Here is a 7,500-nt window from a genome sequence, read left to right on the forward strand (position 1 = left end):
TGTGTGTGTGTGTGTGTGTGTGTGTGTGTGTGTGTGTGTGTGTGTGTGTGTGTGTGTGTGTGTGTGTGTGTGTGTGTGTGTGTGTGTGTATAAGGTTGTGGAACTTAATAAAGACGCTAGCGCGCCTATCGCTGATATATATATGTATAATATATATGTATATATATATAGTGTATATATATATACATACATACATACAAAGGGAGAGAAGCGGAGAGAATATTATATACATGTGAAAAAACCACACGCGCCGTTTGGGTCCGCACCCTTCATCTTTGTCATTTGCCGAAGCCTTCATCATCTACAGCTGAGCGCGCAGCAAAATGACGAGCCATAAGCGACGCGGTGATCGCGAACGTGAATTTTTTCCTCCCTCGTATACTCGATCAGATCACAACCTCATCTCCTCATAATCGTCCCCATTAATCATTCCCGTGTAACACGAACGCGCCATAACCTGATCCTGCATCATCGCCAAATTTATCTTCCTCAATGGCATCGACTGATGAACACGTTGAAATCCCACGGGGGGTGTATATACTGTGGCAGAGGATCAGAGGTGAGAGACTGGGCAGGCGACCGGTTCACCCGTGAGATGAGGTAGTGAATCTGCGGGTGCGTAGAGACGGTGCAGACCTTCCGTCTATATACAAGAGTCGCGTAAGGTAAAGCGTGCGCGGGCGGCGCTGCTACGCCATTGGAAATACGAGTCGAGATGAGTCAATGTGACACCACGCACAGGTAACACCACGCATAGGTGAGACCGCGCGCAGGTGACTCCGCGCTCAGACATAGACGTGTAGAGATGACACTACGCACAGGTGCCCTGCGCATACCTATGACCGTACACAGGTGGCACGTCCGCCGCGCACGTACGTATACAAACCAACCGCCTGTTTATCAGGCGCTGAGACAAAACAGCAAGGTACGTGGACCAGCCAGCGCATCCGATACACGCTCCCTAAACCTCTCACATAATGCGGATAAGCCCGCGCGCAGCCACGACAAGAGACAATCGCCAGAAATCCTCCGCCGGTGAAGTGAACAAGTTAATCCGCCTAACCGCGTCTCACCTGCCCCCCAGTCGCACGCGCGCTCTCATCATCTTTCTATCTGTCAGCAGTAATTTGTCTAATTACTCGCAGACTAATGAGCCACGCAGTAATTACGTCCGCCAACAACTGCTCTTTTGTTTTCGAGGAGATGGTTGATTGCGCAGCAGACGAGACGGGAGAATATAATGACGTAGCGTAGAACGTTCGGGGCAAATGTTAATTGCACTTCGCGTGCGCGCTCTTACGTCGCCGCTGCCGACGTCGGAGCAGGTTAACTAAACGATTCCACTTAATTTAGAGTGTAAGTATCAGTATAAGTATCTGACAGTAATTTCGTTCGCGGTGGTTTAACGATGGCGTGGGCGTCGCGCGCGCATATCCGCGTCATATATATATATATATTCATAAATATACTTTACTTTATGTTCTTTGCTGAAAACTCACTGAACAATTATTTTTGAAGTACGAGACTCAGTATAGCCAGTATAAACCCCGTGAATGCGAAATTTTTACAGTGGAAACACAGGGTAGCGTATGCATGTGACACATGATCACCTTAGCTCGATCGAGATTAAATTCCCCTCTTGAAAATATCGTAAACGAGTGAATTATTACACGAAAAATGTGAGGTAATATATACGCATAACACGCGCAACGGTGCGTTGATTTTTTTACGGATCCATCTCCCCACGCATATTCCTCCTGCGTATAAATTTTCGCACCTGAGCACGCGGTGAGAATATATGCATGCGAACGCAGCAGGCGCTCGAATTCGAGGATCGGCCATGTTTTTTTCCCATCGCCCTTTATCTAGTGCACACAGCCCTGCCCGCGCGGTGTGTGTGAGTGTGTGTGTGTGTGTGCGTGCGTGCGTGCGTGTGTGCGTGTGTGCGTGCGTGCGTGCGTGCGTGCGTGCGTGCGCGCGCTTGTGTGTGTGCGTGCGTGCGTGCGTGCAGTGCGCGCGCGCTGTGATGTCTGTGTGTAGAGCGTTGATTATTGGCAGCCGTCACCAAATTGTGCGATGTGACGCCGAGACAAAGTCGTGATCGGTCTTGTGTACGTGCGTATCGCGCGCACCTGTCACCTCTCGTGGCACACCCCTCCCCCTCCTCTCTCTCTCTCTCGCTATACCCAGCCTTCATTATCTGTTACAATGTAATCAGCTGATCGCGGCTCACTGTCACCTGGCGCGATGAAGAGACCAAATCAGGCTAGATTCGCTGGCTCTTGACGCGGGCGTGTGCGCGAAAAGCCACGCATGCAGGTCCGCGCCGTAAACTAAAACAGTTTTCCGCATGTGTTGTGCAAATACGCAGACCCGTGCCCCCCCACCGGCGCGGCGGGGCGTTGAGTGTTCGAATTTCCTACGTGCGCGCGGGGCCGTAGACTATGAACACGTGCTGTTCAAATAAATAAGCGACAATATGAGAGATAGAGGAGAGAGTGGGGAGGGAGGTTGGTGAAAGAGACAGACAGACGGCGAGTGAGTAGTACTAATTCATATATATTATATATATATAAATAATATATCATGCACTCGCCGTTTGTCTATCTGTCTGTCTGTCCTGGTCTGTCTGTCTCTCTTTTCTCTCTCTCCCTCTCTGCTCTCTCTCTCACTATTATATATATATATACTACCTATATATATATATCATATGCAGGAGCGTATAATGGACAAATACGCTTTGTCAATTATACGCTCCGATACTAATATATCAAGGAGAAGATAATAAGATTATATTAAAAAAAATTCTCCTATATGTACTCTTAATATATATATATATATATTTGATAACTGTATACGTGAACATCAGGAGTGAATAGATTATTTTTATTCACGTATTATTTACCATATCTATTATTGTTCACTCCTGATGACATCATGCACATGCGCATTCGCCGCGGGTGCGTCACCTGATCACATTCTCAGCCTTCCTCCATATTGTCTCGCCGCGTGCGCCACGACCTCGACGGGGGTCACGTGGTCGCGACGCACCGCAACCGCTGACGGCGAGGGAGGGCGGACGCGAGATCACGCGAGACATGGTGAAGGAGAATAGGAGCAGGAGGAGGGAGGTTCAATGGAGCGGGCAGGCTGGATCGCTGTCGGGTCGGGTCGCTGTCGATCGGTCGCGCGCACGCACGCATACACCACCACGCGGCGCCGCGCACAACACACACACACACACACACACACACACACACACACACACACAAAAACACACACACACACACACACACACACACACACACACACACACACGCACACACACACACACACTCAACGCGCGCACACACACACACACACACACACCCACACAACGCGCACACGCACACGGGTTGCCGTCCAGAGAAGAGCTTTCGTCGACTCTGCTCTCGCTTAAGTGCGTTTCAGTGTCGCCTCTGCCCCCGGCGCAATTTACCCGCCGGATGTGATGGATAGCGTGTATAGTCATCTAGCCGCCAGCTTTCGCGGCTTTCCGGCGAGTATACGAAGAGATTTTCCCGTTCGAGTTTTTCGTGCGGGCTTTTCTCTCTCTCTCTCTCTCTCTCTCTCTCTCTCTCTCTCTCTCTCTTCCACTGTGTGTGTGCGCGCTAGTCCGGATAATGAAGCGCGTGGAGGTATCTGTTGGCACATATCGGAGCGCGGAGATTCCGAGCAGGCATTCGCTGAGGCTGGCCATAATCTCGCCCCTCGCGGGCGATGCTCCGCCGCAATCCTATTGACTTTGCGCGTAATTTAGACTCCATTGAGAAGAACAAGAGCGAATAATGGAGGACGTCAAAGAAGAGAAAGAGGGGAAGACGAAAAGAAGGAAATGAGGGAATGAAAACGACGGCAGAAAAAAAAGCCGAAGAACGAAGAAGAAGAAGAAGGAAATAAAGGAGAAAATGAAGTAAGGAGACCACATTCAAAGAAAGCTGAAGGCGAACAGAAATAATAATAAGACAATGAAACGGAAAAAAGACAAAGACAACGATGAAGAAGAAGAATAAAAACAATAACAAGAAAAAGAGCAGAACAACGTAACAAATAATAACAGCAGCAACAACAATGCCAAAGAAGTATAATTAGAAAATTGATTTGCGATTTTAATTATTAGGTTCAGCGATTAGAAATTGCGATTTCAATATCGCTTCCATGCAAACAATCTAATACAGGAATTCATTACGCTTGCTTTTCCCGGAATTTCAACGCTCTAATAGCTTGAACTAACTTCAGTTAATTTATCGCTTAACTGACGTTAATTATTACGTCTCCCTTGACACGCCTGCCGTTCAGAACTCCATGCTCTCTCTAATCGCTAGACTTTTCCGTCTAGGAACGAACCGAATAAAAGAAAAAAAGAATTAACTAAAAATAAGAATTTAATACAACGCGAGCACGCGCCGTCGATCAGCCGCATGGATCTTTCACGTCGTCGCCATTTTGCCACGTTTCATGAAACTCGATATGCAATCGGGCTCGCGTAAGTAATGCATTTCCGTACCGCACAACGTGAAAAAAAAAAGTTGAAATGAATTGCGAGCATGAGGAATCCATGCGCAAGATGGGGATGAGCGAGCAGGTCGGTTCGAATAAGGAGAAAATCTTTTGTGTCAAATTTCCGCAATTTGTGCGGCACGTTCCGATGAGTCGAGCGAGCTTTCAGTCTCTACCCCCCACTCACAGGCTCTCTCTCTCTCTCTCTCTCTCTCTCTCTCTCTCTCTCTCTCTCTCTCTCTCTCTACCTTTCTTTCTCTCTCCTCTCTCTCTCTCTGCGCGCGCGCTCTCTCTCTCCTCTTCTTTCTCCATATCGCTCTCTCTTGCTCTCTTCTCTTTTTTTTTTCTCTTTCTCTTTCTCTCTCTCTTTCACGCCTCTGCGCTCTCTCTCTCGCTTTTCTCTTTCTCTCTCTCTCGTTTCTTTCGTTTCTCTCTTCTCTCGCTCTCTCTTTTTTCTCCATCTTGCTCTCTCTTGCGCTCTCCGCTAGTCTCTCTCTCTTCTCTCTCTGCCTTTCTCTCTCGCGCGCTCTCTCTTCTCTCTTCTCTCTGCTCTCACTCTCTCTCTCTCTCCTCGCTTTACCCCCTCTTTTTCTCTCGGCTCCTCTCTCTCTCTCTCTCTCTCTCTTTCTCCCTCTCGCTCTCTCTATTGCTCCTCTTTTTTTCACCCTCTCTCTTTCTCTTTTGCGTTCTCTTTCGCTCATGCAGTGCGCTATTCAGTCGCTAGCTTTCTGTCGTCCGCTAGGCCACTAATGCATTCACGCTGTCGATATATAGTTGACGCAGAAGGCCAATGAACGCGCCCGAGCGCAGTCACTTACAACTCACCACCACACACACATCTATATATATATTATATACATTCGTATATCGCAAGCGAACAGGTGTTCGCGACGAAATTTCTAAGTGCTAGCGCACGCCATTATTCCGGTTTCGATCTCCGACTCTGTCTCCCGTCAGCTCCCCCTCTCCTCGCCGTCCTCTCTCCTCCTATATCCTCGCCCATGGTTCTCTCTCTCTATCCCTCGCCCCCTCTTCTCTTCCTCTATCCCTCGCCCCCCCTTCCTCCTCTCTCCTATCGCTTCGCACCCAGTCTCTCCTCTTCTCTCCCTCGCCTCTCTCTCCTCCTCTAGTCCCTCGCCCCCTTCTCTCCAATGCCTCCTATCCCTCGCCCATCTCTTCCTCCTCTCAAATCCTCGCCCCATCCTCCTCCTCTATCCCTCGCCACTCTCTCCTCCTATCTATCCTCGCCCCATTCTCCTCCTCTCTCCCCGCCCCCTCATCGCCTCTTCTATCCCTCGCCTCCTCTCTCCTCCTCTCTCGCCTCGCCCCCTCTCCTCACCTCTATCTCCTCGCTCCCCTCTCTCCTCCCTATCCCCGCCTCGCACCGCGTCGCTATAATTAAGGTTCGCAGTAATGATTTGTGACCCTCGTTAAGTGGCATTTGCTTTGTCGCGCACGGGAGTCGTGTCGATTTGTCGGTCTGGTCGGTCGGGTCGGTCGCTGGTCGGTGTCTAACAATCAGGAACGATCGAGACGTGACACGCGCTCACTTGTTGTCGCTCATTGTCTCTCTCCTCTCTCTCTCATCTCTCCGTCTCCTCTCCTCTCTCTCTCTCTCTCTCGCCTCCCCCCTCTCTCTCCTCTTCCCGTCCCACCCCCCCTCTCTCTCCTCTCTCTTCCTCTCTCTCTCTCCCTGCACGCTTCTTCTCGCTCCCTGCACGTTCTCTCTCTCTCTTCTCTCTCGCTTTCTCTCTCTCTCCGTGTCTCGCTCTCTTTCCCTGTCACGTGCTCTCCTCTCTCTATCACATCTCCTCAGCTCTCTCCATCTATAATATATCTTTCTATCTCGCTTGCTCTTTCTCCCTATCATGTTCTTTCTCTCTCTCTCTCTCTCTCTCTTCGATCGTCTCTCTTCTTCTCTTCTCTCTCTCTCCTCTTCTCTCTCTCTCTCTCTCGTTCTCGTCATCTACATCTACTCTCTCTCTCTTCGTTTGCGGACGTGTTTGCGACACACTGATATTGCGTCAGACAATGGCACCTATCTAAGTCTGACGTCGACTACTCACGGTTAATTATCATGTAAAATGAATTTAGCTTTCTGCGCGAAATGTCGTTGGACAGAACAGGACATCAGAACCAGCGATATAATATAATCATATATATATACTATATATATATAGTATATATATATATATATACTAATATATATTAGCATATTATGCCGATGTCAGAATCATTCATAGAGAACGCTAAAATACATTACACACCGAGTGAAAAAAGTTTTGACAAATCTACAAGCTTTGCAGTGCATTCAGTATCGCGTCCTTCGTAGCGCGAATACAAATCAACATTACGCACCTTTCTCAGCGGCAGTGAAAAAAAATTCAAGCCGAAAATAACATAACGAACCCGAAAACCCCGCTGGTGCGATCGTAAGCGACCTCCTGTCGGACCGTGACTTCGAATTAGCGTCCGCCGGTACCGTATGTTGCGCGCAGCCTCGAGAGCGCGGCGCCGTCTGCGTCTGATGAATTACTTAATGATGAATCAATATACGGTTATTACTAATGCACAACATGGCGTCCGATCAGACGACACGCCGGTTGCGCACTCGTGCAATGCATGCGATGAGACGGATCAACGCGCCAGCGTGTGTGTGTGGTGTGTGTGTGTGTGTGTGTGTGTGTGTGCTGTGTGTTGTAGGTTAACCCTGATACTGCTAGCACGCACGCACGCAGCACTCCACGTCACGCACCACGCACGCCACACACTACGCCATGACACGCAGCCATGCATGCTGCATGTCAGCGGGTGCGCGAACTGCTACAGTAATATTCCATTTTCACACACACACGCAACACACAGACACACACTCACATGCAACATGCACAAACACACACACGGCGCACACTACACACACACAACAACACAGCACACACCCAAAGCACACACACACACAAT

The 7,500-nt window shown here is 49.2% G+C and overlaps 1 protein-coding gene across 1 annotated transcript in view; it reads left to right on the plus strand.

Moving 5' to 3' along the window:
• Positions 1-7,500, plus strand: part of LOC106811434 (nuclear receptor subfamily 2 group E member 1-like) — a 36,566-nt gene that overhangs the window by 9,713 nt on the left and 19,353 nt on the right. The window lies entirely within an intron of this gene.

This window comes from Priapulus caudatus, unplaced genomic scaffold, assembly GCF_000485595.1.
Source record: "Priapulus caudatus unplaced genomic scaffold, Priapulus_caudatus-5.0.1 Scaffold539, whole genome shotgun sequence".
Classification (NCBI taxonomy): Eukaryota; Metazoa; Priapulida; class Priapulimorpha; order Priapulimorphida; family Priapulidae; genus Priapulus; species Priapulus caudatus.